This window comes from Mobula hypostoma, chromosome 3 (assembly GCF_963921235.1).
Source record: "Mobula hypostoma chromosome 3, sMobHyp1.1, whole genome shotgun sequence".
NCBI lineage: Eukaryota > Metazoa > Chordata > Chondrichthyes > Myliobatiformes > Myliobatidae > Mobula > Mobula hypostoma.
Window position 1 is genome coordinate 88,206,994 of NC_086099.1, and position 13,132 is coordinate 88,220,125.

A 13,132-nucleotide genomic window follows, 5' to 3' on the forward strand; every position below is an offset into this window, starting at 1 on the left:
ACGGCGAAGAAAGTGTCCCGAAGGTGTGGAAGGGTCTGGGATAGGGACACCAAGTACCTCCTCATGGCGGAGAGCGTCGCCTTCAGAGCTTGACGGGAGAAGCGACGAGAGGCAGAGTCAATAAAATGTGAGTACCTGGGATCCTCAGAAGGTCCAAATTGAGAGGCTCGAAAACGGATCCTAAAGCCAACTGGAGTAAGTTGGCGGCGGAGGCACCTTCCAAGGAAGGGTATGTGGCTGTGATAGCGAGTCTGAGTCAAAATGTGGTCGAAAAGTTGAAGAGCCGAAGAAATTACAGATGGGGAGCAGTGAGAGATGGTTTCACTAAACTCCTGTCGAAGAGAAGATTTAAACTTCTTCAGTGTAGGCATCACCGGAAGAGGCTTCGCCGTAGTGAATTTAAAAATGCAAACACGAGGAATTCTGCAGATGTTGGAAATTCAAGCAACACACATCAAAGTTGTTGGTGAATGCAGCAGGCCAGGCAGCATCTCTAGGAAGAGGTACAGTCGATGTTTCGGGCTGAGACCCTTCGTCAGGAACTTTGGAACCAGCAACTTTGTGTGTTGCTTGAATTCTCAGCATCTACAGAATTTAAATTTTGTTGTGGTTTTTGGATGACTGTTCTTTAGGTAGAATATATAATTGGTCTTTGAAGTACAACACAAATTTAAATGCAACGCCAGTTGTACAATCTAAGGCTGGACTTCCTGTAATTAAAAAAAAAATAAGACTCTCTGTTTTCCCAAACATTGCTAGGAAGTGACAGGCTGGAAAGAAGCTACAGTGAAATCTGGTTTATTGAGACCAGTACATTTTGGCCCAGTAAAGATGCTGTCCCAATTAGCTGATGTTTTGTGGAAATAATTAAAAAGATATAAAAACACAAACTACGATTTAATTGAGTAACAAATTGTGTATTTAAAAGAAACACAGAACAAAATACTGTCAATGCTCCTTCAATACTATAAAACTGTATTGGTTCCGAATGGTTCAACCAGTGTACGGTGCCAGGTTTTGATTGACTGTAAATGAACAAAATCAGCGTAGACACAGTGTAGAAAATGGACTGTCAGGCCAAGTGGAAAGCCAGTTAGATTGTATCTGCTGTAGAACTATTGTACAATAGGCAAATTGCAGCAGGCCCCGGTCGTTGATTAGGCAGACATTGATTCTAGCCATGACCAACCTCTCGAAGCTCTTCATCACAGTAAATGTGAGTGCAGCTGGGCAATGGTCATTGAGACAACTCGCCTTACTTTTCTTGGGCACTGGTATGATTGTCACCCTTTTGAAGCAGATGAGAACCCCTCTCAGCAGCAGTGAGAGACATCTTTGAACAGTTTTCAGAGCTGTATCAGGGCCTGGCACATCGTGAGGGTTTACCCTCTTGAGAGATGTTCTGACTTTGGCCTTTGAGACTGAGATCAAAGGGTCACCAGATGCTGCAGAGACTTGCACAGGAATAGTTTTATCTTCTCTTTCAAAGTGTGCATAAGAGGCTTTGAGCTCAGCTGGAAGTGAAGCAACATTGCCATTCATGTTATATTTCACCTTGTAGGAAGCCTGCAAACCCTGCCAGAGCTGACATGCATCCAATTCCATCTCCAACTTCAATCAGAATTGACTTTTTTTTTTTTGCTCTTAACTTAGCCTTCTGTAAGTCATGTCTGGACTTGGACTTGTATAGTTCTGAATCTCTGGTGTTGAATGCCATGATTTGGCCCTCAGCAGACTACCATTCTTCTGGTTCATCCACTGCTTTTCACTTGGGTCTGTCTGGTATGCTCTCGAAAGCACATACTCATCCACACAGAAGACTGTGACAACTGTGGCATATTCATTCAGATTCAAAGATGAATCCCTGAATATTGTCCAGTTCACTGGCTCAAAGCAGTCCTGTAAGCGCTTCATGTCTTCATTGTTTGGTCCACAATCTCTCCCTGTACGCCATGATTAGACGTACAGCCAGATGATTGGACTTTCCAAAGAGCAGTGTGGACACCGGTAAGCACTCTGGATGGTCGTGTAACAGTGGTTAAGTGTGTCGGCTCCTCTGATTGCACAGGTGACATGTCATTGTATTAGTTGTTCAGAGACTTCTAGCTGGCCTGGTTGAAAACCCCACAATGATCAGAGAGGCATCATGCCTTGGCAGATAAAATGGGTAACACTTGACTGCTGATGTTCCATGTTGGGTGAATAGCATTGAGACAGAACCAGTAGGTCTGCGCACCACGATGAGTTAATCCTGAAGCATACTCCACCGCCTCTAATTTTAAGAGACCCTGCTGTTCTGTCTTTGCGGTGGATAGTGAAGTCCTCTGGCTGCAGCACTCTGCTTTTGAAATAGTGGAGGTGAGACATGTTTCCGTGAAGCAAAGTACACCTCAGTCCCTAATGTCCTGGTACTGCAGTCTTGCTGTGTGGTTTTCAATTATATTTAACTGAGACTGTACTTTTGCCAGCAGGATAGTGGAAAATGGGGGGGGGGGCGGCGGGGGTGGAGAGAGAGGTGGGTCTAAGGTCTTTGCGTTTCAATTTTGCTTACAGGCTAGCATACTTCCCTCATTTCCTTGTTTTTAAAGAAACCATTGCACAAACCATTGTCTGATCAGGTATATTGTAATTAACACCATCTTTTGTTAGGAATTTAGGAATTTTGAGCATGCAACATGCAGGATGATGAGCCATAATCAAAATGCTCTTTAGGTGAGCTGTAAGCCATGAACTGAATAATGCATCTGAGAGTACAATGACATTATTAAAAGTTGAGGTAGTTATCCTGGGCAACATTAACCGGGCAGAGGGGTAGCAAAGCCTCCCTAACTCGCAGTTCCTTTCAGTGGGAGAGGTTTGCCATCAAGGGACAAGGACATTGTTTATGTATCGTTTCTCAAGGCAATTGAGTGATTTAGAGGATTCTTCATAATTTGATGACCACCAGCTATCTTCAGGCATCCCAGCTTTGCATAGTTGAAATAGTCTGAATGTTTTACCAAAAGTCAAATTGAGAACTGTGTCCATCCCACTTTAGTTTCATGATTCATTCTTGGAGAATTGTGGGCTCTTGCAGCTATTGATTTGAATGACAGATGGTTATAAAATATTTAAATACACGCAGACCACACTTAATGCTGAGGATGCGTTCCTTGGAGGTAAAACGCTATGTAAATCAGTGCTATGCGGGGTCATTATAACATTATGTAAATGGACAGCTGTGCCTGATTTTTTAAAAAAAGAATCAAAACAGATATATTTTATGTATACAAAGTAATTTGTGTTGTAACAGACATGCAGATAGGCCTAACCTGCACATCAGCGGAGCAACAGCACATTGCAGTAGCAGTGGGGGGAAGCAGGTGGTGGTTACATCTTGGAGAAGGGACCAGGCTGTGGCTACTCCTCTAACTTTGGCTTCTTCAAGTAAGCATTGAAATTTGCCTGCCTTTTCTTAAGTTTCCTCTCATGAAGCAGTTCTCGGTAGCAGGAAACCATGTCGATAACACCTCTCTTTGCCTTATTGCTTTGATCCCAGTCAGGGTCATTATCGATGAACATTGCAAATTTCAAAGCGGCGCCAACATCAACCTGATGCTCATAAGCTTCCAAATGCCGTATCACTTGCAGTTTCACATCCATGCTAATGCTTTCCCTAGACATCTTAGATGTACTACCCTCACTGAAAGTTGCAGGCCATTTTCCAGACATTATGGGTTTTTTTAAAAACAAAAGCAATAAATTGGTGAGTGAGCAAGAATGTTTACACACGCAGGGGAGACAGCGTGAACTAATATGTGATTGGCTGTTAGTGGCTCAGAGCGTATGTAAAGTGCTCTCACTGGCTGATTACTGTAATGGCTGCCGCTCTTGAAGTTTTAAGGGTTGTTTAGAATGAATTTTTTGATATTTAAAAAAATTTCAATAAGGAATTGAATAACCGCATTGTAACCAATTGGCTCTAAGGGATAGCGTTATGAGTGTATATAGCCATTTCTCCCCCCACCGCTACCTTCAGTGATGAGTTAATCATTGTCTATTCTGTGGATCAATGGAGTTTGCGTTTTGGGGGAACCATTGATGTATTGTTTTCTCATGTACTCAAGTGTTTATTTTCAGTTTCCACCTGGAAAAACTCGCAATTTGTGTTTTTTCTAATTTTACTCTTTGGTTTTAAATATCAAAACTGTAGTTAGTGTTGTCAAATACCACAATCATTTGTTTGTTTAAAATCTTGTAATAAGGGGACTCCTACCAAAGGAGATGGATTGGGTATTGCTGAGTTTGCACCATATGTATTTGTTTCATTAACAGGAGTACCTTTGCACCTGTTTGGATGTGAGCTCGGCTGAGACCAGATGGTGAAGAATTTGTACTACTTTTTTGTTGCAGGTTGCTGGGAGTAGCTTATTTATAGCATTTTCTGTCTGTTGCTGTGGAGACCAGGTGTTAGCTTCAGTAAGCTGATAATCTGGGATTCATTTGTTAGTGTAATATGTGTAGCATCTCTCAGCTGAGTCCAATTTTCCAATAGATTAAATGGAGCCATGCCTGTACGAAAGTGAAAAAAAAAGAGCAACACCATTGCTGTTTCCTCCCACTAAAGGCTGAAAGTGCCAGGCTGTGGAATTGAATGAAGCCTTCATTTGTTACTTATCTGAACACGTCACTGACACTGACAAGAAGGCTTGCATGTCGTACCTTTTCACGTTGGTATGTGGAAAGGCGTAAGATGCAATTACTTCAAATGAATGGGTGCTGCATCTTTTTTTTGGAGGGAGATTGCAAACTTGGTTGATTGGTCTTGATTTTCATTTACTTTAAAATATTTGGGGACATAATTTGGAGAAGTAAATGTTAGTGATACAGAAATGCTAGGCCAACAAGGAATAGCAGTATCTGGTTATAAATCTATCTGGAGCAGGGTTCTCTTGATTTAATTAAGTGGTCTGGGTTAAGATTTTTAATCTGGTTTTCTGAAGTAATTCAACTTGTTGAACAAGCAGTCTTAACTTGCGGGTTGACGGAAATGACAAATGGTATCAACTGTATAAAGGCCTATGTTAAAATATTGTGAGGTTATCTTGTTCTGGAGGTGTAGTATGATCAATTGTGGATTAGAGATTGTGTACCATCAGGGAACGTGCCATCTTTGTGTCTTGAGGTGCATTATTGAAGGAAGGAGGAATGTGAATGGAAATTTGGAAGAGCTGAGCTGCTATTTCCATATTTCAGAATGGAGGTTGTGGTACCTGCTGAGGGTTGGAGGGATTTGAACATTTTATAAAAAGGAAGTATAATGGGATCTTGAAAAGGGCAGCATGCTTAACATCAGCATAGTGGCCAGGCAGATGTGTTGCATGCTCAGGATCCCTTTGGGAAAGTGTTAAGACTGTGGATTTCTTGAACAACGTGAGCTTGAGTGATTATGTTGTTAACAGGAGCCAAATGTGAGGGTTTTGTGTCTTGGGTTTTGGGGAATTGAATTTGGCAGAATAAATGTAATAACCCCGACATGACTGAAGTTGATTTTGTCCCTGTGTTCTGGTTTGAGTTTCTGTTTTGGAGTGTAGCTTCTACTTGGTGTAAAGTATAGGGATTTGGTAAACATTAAAATAGGGGTTGTGCAACCACTGCTTAAAATATAGTTAATTTTTTCTCTGCTTTAATTTGGGGTTAACTGTGAAACTTTTTAAAGAGGTAAAGTTATCTCATCCAGATGATTGATGATTTGGTAGTAAAGGGAATGGCGAATTAATAAATGAAAGCTGATGGGTTGCGGATCCTTGTGATTATTTTACTTCCACATGTAGAATTTTGAAATCTTTCGTGGGAGATCGTGCATGAAGAAACTGATGAAGATTTTCGCATGACAGGACATCTGGATTTAGACTGGAGCATGAGGAGCCTAAAGGTGGTCACCCTGTAGTTGGAGAGTGTGGAAGTGGATAATCATCTGAAAGAACAGAAGTTTTTTTTAACGTGGGATATCCTCAAAGTAGTTTTTAGCAAGTGCACAAAACATAGAAATCATGACATGCATTGGCTTGCTGATAGGCATTTTTTACAACAGTGCCATTTCTGCAGAGTATATTGAAGCCCTGATGCAAGTGTGAAGTATTGTTATTAAGTGTGTGTGTGTTCTTTTGGGAGTGAGTGGAAAATTGTGGGTACATGCTAGAAGTAGTGATGTGTGGAAAGCAGATAGAGATCAGATTGGGAGCTGAAGAGGAAGTTGCAAAAGGAGGACCCTCTGATGACTTGGTAGCACAGACAGGAATGCAATTGGGAAGATTACATAGACCTTTGTGTAGTGTGAGAGGGAATGTTTCAGGGTATTCGGGGCCTGTTCTGAGGAAGGAGTGATCTGTTCAAGATGAATGGATTGCCTCTCAAGGGGGCAGCAACCAGTGCTGTAGAATGAAGTTGTGTGGAGTTTTTGAACTAAACTGGTCAATGAATGCATACCAGCACTCCTTAGTAGAAAAGAGAATTGAAATACACCGAGGAATTGAAAGAGTCAAGGCAGAATAGTATTGGATGGGAGTAAACTAAAATTAAAATGCAAAACGTTGATTCTGGAATGCATGCAAGTACATACCAATTTTATTAACCAGTTTGTGTGAACACCAAACATGGAAAGCTGTGACTTTGTTGCAGTAATGTAAATGTGACCCAAAGGACAGGTTTAGGGACTTCTTTTTCTCTCTCAGGATATCAGAAGTTTGTTTTTAAAAATGATGAAATTGTAGGTGAGAGAATGCTCGTAATCCATAGCTCTCAGTGTACAATCTGTAATATTGTTTCTTTCAAGAACTTAACCTTGAATATCGCAATTGAATGTTCCTCCGGTAAACATCTGGCAGCGTGTACTACATTTGAACCATTTTATTTTATTTTAAAGCAAGCAGATTTTTCATTCTGGTCATTTTTTACTTCATCAATTGCTTTTATTTGATGTTTTTGGCTTCTGTTGCCATTGGCATAATTCTATCTATCAACCGTGCCAGGCTCTACAGAATTACAAATATCATCTTTCAATCTTTTCTGTTCCAAGAACATCCCTAGCTTCTCAAGTTTATTTGAATAAATAAATTACCCCTCCCTGGAAGGACTGTAGTATTTATTTTTGTAGCTTCTAAGTTCTTCACATTTTTTATCGAGTCTGGAAACAATTCAGTGCATGAAAGATGCATCACTATCCGCTTGTTCTTGTACAATACTATGACTCTGCTTGTGAAGTCTGTTGTCTTGTATTCTTTAGGAAGTTTTCTTCAACCTGCCCTGCTTCTCAACAATTTTTGCACATTTGGAGCCAAGATTGATAGATAAAACTAATGGAAGATTGGGTGGACTTTAAGGGGCAGGTGTTATGGGTGTAGATCGGGTAGATTTAAACAAGGGCAGTGGTATGGAAACTAAAGCCAGTTACTTAGATGACAGATGAAGAAAGAAAAGGCAAGTGTATGACGCATGGCAAATGTACAACTTTATTAGTCCCAGGATGAGCATTGTTCTGAGAGGGGAAAGGGAAAACAGTTGAGATCCATTGAACTAGAGGTTCTTTATAGGCATGGGTAAGACCCAGGTTTAAGGTAGAGATTAGTGGTAAATGATTGTTTTCACAATGGAATATGATGGACATTGGTGTTCCCCAAGCTCTAGGGCTGCAACCACTGGGTTTAAACATGATAAATAAGCTGTAGTCAGCATGGTTTCCTCGAGGGAAAATCTTGCCTGACAAATCTGATGGAATTCTTTGAAGCAATAACAAGTAGGAAACAAAGGAGAATCAGTTGATGTTATATACTTGGATTTTCAGAAGGCCTTTGAAAAAGATGCCACACATGAAGCTTCTCAACAAGTTACATGGTATTACAGGAAAGATGGATAAAGCAGTAGCCGATTGGCCGGAGGCGAGAGTGGGAACAAAGGGAGCCTTTTCTGGTTGGCTGCTGGTGACTAGTGGTGTTCCACAGTGGTCTGTGTTGGGACAGATTCTTTTTGTCTCCTATGTCATTGATTTAGATGATGGAATTGATGGCTTTGTTGCAAAGTTTGTAGATGATATGAAGATAGGTGGAGGGGCAGGTAGTTTTGAGGATGCAGAGAGGCTGCAGAGGACTGAGATTAGGAGAATGGGCAAAGAAGTGGCAGGTGGAATACAGTGATGGGAAGTGTATGGTCATGCACTTTGTTAGAAGAAATGAAAGGGTTGACTGTTTTCTAAATGGAGAGAAAATAGAAAAAATACTGAGATGCAAAGGGACTTAGAAGTCCTTGTGCAGGATTCCCTAAGGGTTGATTTGCACATTTTGAGTCAGTGCTGAGGAGGGTAAATGCAATGTTAGCATTCATTTCAAGAGGACTGGGATTTAACAGTAAGGATGTAAAGTAGAAACTTTACAAAGCAGCGGTGAGTCCTCACTTGTAGTATTGTGAGCAACTTTTGGCCCATATCTTGGGATGTGCTGAAACTGGAGAGGGTTCAAAGGAAGCTCATGAAAATGATTCCAGGATTGAATGGCTTGTCATGTGAAGAGTGTTTGATGGCTCTGGGCCGGTATTCACCAGAATTCAGAAGAATGAAGGGTCACATAATTGAAATGTGTCAAATGGTGAAAGGCCTTGACTGAGTGGATGTGGAAAGGATGTTTCTTATGGTGGGAGAATCTAGGACCGGGGGCACAACCTCAGAATAGGAGGGCGTCCTTATAGGACAGGGATGAGGAGGAATTTCTTTAACCAGTGAGTGGTGAATCTGTGAAATTCTTTACCACAAACAGCTGTGGAGGTCAAATCTGTAATATACGAAGGCAGAGATTGATAAATTATTGATTGGTTAAGGCATGAAGGGATTCAAGGGGAAGGCAGGAGATTGGGTCTGGGAAGAAAATTTGATCAACCATGATATGGCAGAGCAGACTCCTAGTTCTGCTCCCATTATCTTACGGTCTTAATAATTAATGGCAGATGTTGGTGTGAGGTTGAATTTCCAAATTTTGTGGCTGAAGTGAAGTGGAATAGTAATGTTCTTCACAAAGATAGGGTTGCACACTAGCAAGGTGGTTAGTGTTGTACTTGATAGCACCAGCAATCGGAATTCAATTCTTGCCACAGTTTTTAAAGAGTTTGCATGTTCTCCTTTCACCACGTGGGCTTCCTCCCACTTTCCAAACATGTACCGGTTAGAGTTAGTAAATCGTGGGCATGCACCAGGAGCATTGTGACACTAGTGGCTGTCCCCAGCACATAACTGGGGCTGTGAATGTTGATGCAAACAATACATCTTGTTTTGATGTACATGCAACAAGAAAAGCTGATCTTTAAGACACCAGCTGGGTTGCATGGGAATATGAGTGTCTTGAAATTTAAACTTAATGCAGAGCCGAGTTGTGTGAAGTTTCGCATGTTGACAAAAAAAAAGGATAAAGGGAGTCAATATGCATTAACTAGCGGAGTTCCAAAGTATGTGCTTGAACAGAGAAGACGGGAAGTACTTGTACTTGATCCTCAAGTATTATTGTTCAAGCCAATAGACTACAGGATTCTTAATGGTGTGCAAGTTATAGAAGGGTTGCAGAAAACATATGCTTGAATAGTCCATGGTTGAGGGATTTCAACCGCTAGGTCAGACAGGTGGTTATGCTTAAAACAATGAAGCTTGAGAGCACAATAGTACAGGAACATGATTTGGTTTACATATGCTAATTAGAAAGAAACTGATCTTACTGGTGAGTTCAAGGGAGCAGGGATGCAGACTTAAAGCTTTGAGCAAAAGGAATCAAAATCGGGTTTAATATCACCAGCAAGTGTTGTGAAATTTGTTAACTTTCCAGCAGCAGTACATTGCAATACATAATGGAGAAAAAGTGAGTGCTCATAATGGAGCTGACTAAGTTTACAACTCTCTGCAACTGGCTTCTATCCTGTGCAGAATCCACCCCCCCCCCCACCCCACTGCACCAGAGCAGACAGTGATGCAGCCGGTTAGAATGTTCTCTACAGCACTTCTGTGGAAATGTGCAAGTGTTTTTGGGGACATACCAAACTTTCTCAAACTCCTAATGAAATATAGCTGCTGCTGTGCCTTCTTTGTAGCTGCATCGATATCTTTTGGACCTAAGTAATTGAGAGTAATTAGGATCTGGAAATCACTGCCTGTATGGTTGGTGGAAACAGAAATATGCCTGAACAAAAGGATTGAATGACATGTAGAGTTGTGGGAAAAGAACAGTGGGATGGGGCATAGACTTGATGGGCTGAATAACTTTTCATGCTTTCCTTTATTCTACAGTTCTGCTTGGATCATTTATGGACTTGATACATTTACTGTCATTATGGATGTTGTTGTTAGTGTTTGAGATGTGAATGGAAATGTTTATTAAGGCAGTTCTTTGGATTGTGCTTATTCTGTAGTACTTCTGACTGATGGTGTATGAATGACATGGTCTGTCTGACAGACCTGACTGCAGCTGACTATGGTATTTGAACTTTGGGTTTGAGTTTTTTTTTCCCCCTGTATAGGAGTTGCAATGTTGAATTTTCAGCATTACGTTGCCCACCAAGCACAGAACTGCTCATATAGTGGTTTACCCAAGTCCTGGACAATTTTAACAATAAAACTCCTCTTTAACTCTAAATATCTGTAAGCCTTGTGGTTTCAAAAGTGACCAATCACTCTGTTGAAAATCCTCCACTGTGTAACACTCCTGGCTGGGGAAAAGGTGGAGATGTATGAGCGAATTTCTCCCCCCTCCCTCCAATTGAAATTTGGGTGGTTTAAGCTGCAAACTTTTTCAAAAGCTCTTTTTAAAAAAAGGCATAACAAACCCTTCTAATGGAGTAATTTACAATTATGTTCCAATAAAGTTGATGGTTAAAAACAAAGTGGGCTTGTAACCAAAGTTTAAATCTGGGGAAATGAATATTTAACACTTTCACTAAGTGTATTTATGATGCAAATTTGCATTTAAACTACCTACAGGTCAATAGCCTCTGCATCAAAAATTCTTGTATTAAATCTTCCACCTCAAATCATCTAAATGTACTGACAAGGTTGAGTGCAGATTCATTCACAAGCCAAATAATTTGACACAAATGTTGATAAGTCAACCTGATTTTAGTAAGTGGGTGTTTTTGTAGCAGTGTTTATACACTACCAGCGTGGGTTCCTGGCTGACTCTTGAGCTTTTTGAGCAGTTAGCCTTTTATAATCCATTTTCTTAATGTCATAATTAAAATTGAATCTTGATCCTTTCACAGTTAGGGATCCTAATGTATCCCTGTTCTGTTGCATTGCACATGCAGACTAATGAGTGTTTGTTAAGTGTAAATACAAGTATATCTACTCCACATTGAATTTTTCATCTCTTTAATATGCTTGGAAACAGAACAACGATGTGAGTTGGCAAAGGAAGTTGGTTAGAGTTAAGTTACAGCAAACGTTCTTTTATTGCTGCCTTTCCCTTTTGATATATTAGCTTAACATCTTGGAATTGCTATAAAAGCATGCGGGTAAATTTGGTATGTGTTATTTGGAAACTATTTGGGGAATTGAAGTTGCTGTCTCAGTTCCACTACCTTGTTAATGTGTCATCTTAATGTTCTGGTCCTGAACAGAAATGCTGACATTTGCAAGCAGCAAACAATACACAAATAACAGAGTACTTGATTTATACTAAAACTGGCTTGTTTTCCACAATCATTAAAATTTTAAAATCCAGACAATTTATCTTTATTCATGCTGATAAAATTGATGTTTTGCTTTTCGCTACATCAGAGGCATAAATTAGAAGCTAATGTGCCTTATTTATGAGCAATGGCATTCTTCAAATGGGTGATTCACTTTCTACTGCTTTTCCTTTGCTTTTTAACAATGCACTTTGAGCTAAAACCTTTTTCACTTGATCTTCTGCTTAATCCAATATTTTTTTTTCACTAAATTCGTGGGAATTAGGATTATCTTCCATTCTCAAGATTTCTCTGAATTCTAGTTTTTCTATTGCTATGAATGTAATGAACAATTCAAGGTGAGTTTTGGTGGTATTCACATCTTGTGTACAGGATTGTTCCATGATATTCTGAGATACAGTGTGGAATAAGCTCTTCTGGCCCAATGAGCTGCACGACGACGAGAGATGTTGCTTGTGTGGGGGAAGTCAGAGGCTTTTTTCCAGGGCTGAAATGGCTAACACGAGAGGGCACTACTTTAAGGTGCTTGGAAGTAGGTACAGAGGAGATGTTGGGGTAAGATTTTTTTTATATGCAGAGAGTGGTGAGTGCATGGAGTGGGCTGCCAGCAACGGTGGTGGAGGCGGGTACAATAGGGTCTTTTAAGAGACACTTCTGGATAGGCACATGGAGCTTGAAAAACAGAGGGCTATGGATAACCTTGGGTAATTTCTAAGTAAGTACATGTTTGGCACTGCATTGTGGGCCGAATGGCCTGTATTGTGCTGTAGGTTTTCTATGTTTTCTGCAACCCAGTGGCCCACCTATTTTACACCCAGGATAATTTAACCTTTGCTCTACAAGGTTTTTTAAAAATCCTTTTGAGACTACAAAGCATTTGTGGTCTTTTTTTTATAAAAAAAAGGTACCTGCATGTTTTAGTAGATGAAACACAAAGTTAGCCTACAACTACAGCAAATAATTAGTATGGCCAGTGGAAAGTTAGCTATTATTGGTGGAGATGTGGAGTACAAAAGTTGGAAACATTTGTGGTGGCAAGACCACACTTCAAGTGCTGCATGCAGTTTTTGTCTCGGTGTTTATAATGGATTAACTTCAATTGATCTAGAGCAAAGGAATTAGCACGGCATTTAATAAAGTACCCCATGCAAGGCTTATTGAGAAAGTAAGTAGGCATGGGATCCAAGGGGACATTGCTTTGTGGATTCAGAACTGGCTCGCCCACAGAAGGCAAAGAGTGGTTGTAGACGGGTCATATTCTGCATGGAGGCTGGTGACCAGTGGTGTGCCTCAGGGATCTGTTCCGGGACCCCTACTCTTTGTGATTTTTATAAATGACCTGGATGAGGAAGTGGAGAGATGGGTTAGTAAATTTGCTGATGACACAAAGGTTGGGTGTGTTGTGGATAGTGTGGAGGGCTGTCAGAGGTTACAACGG

At 40.6% G+C, this 13,132-nt stretch overlaps 1 protein-coding gene across 8 annotated transcripts in view; it reads left to right on the plus strand.

Moving 5' to 3' along the window:
- Positions 1 to 13,132, plus strand: part of LOC134344115 (prominin-1-A-like) — a 168,683-nt gene that overhangs the window by 45,628 nt on the left and 109,923 nt on the right. The window lies entirely within an intron of this gene.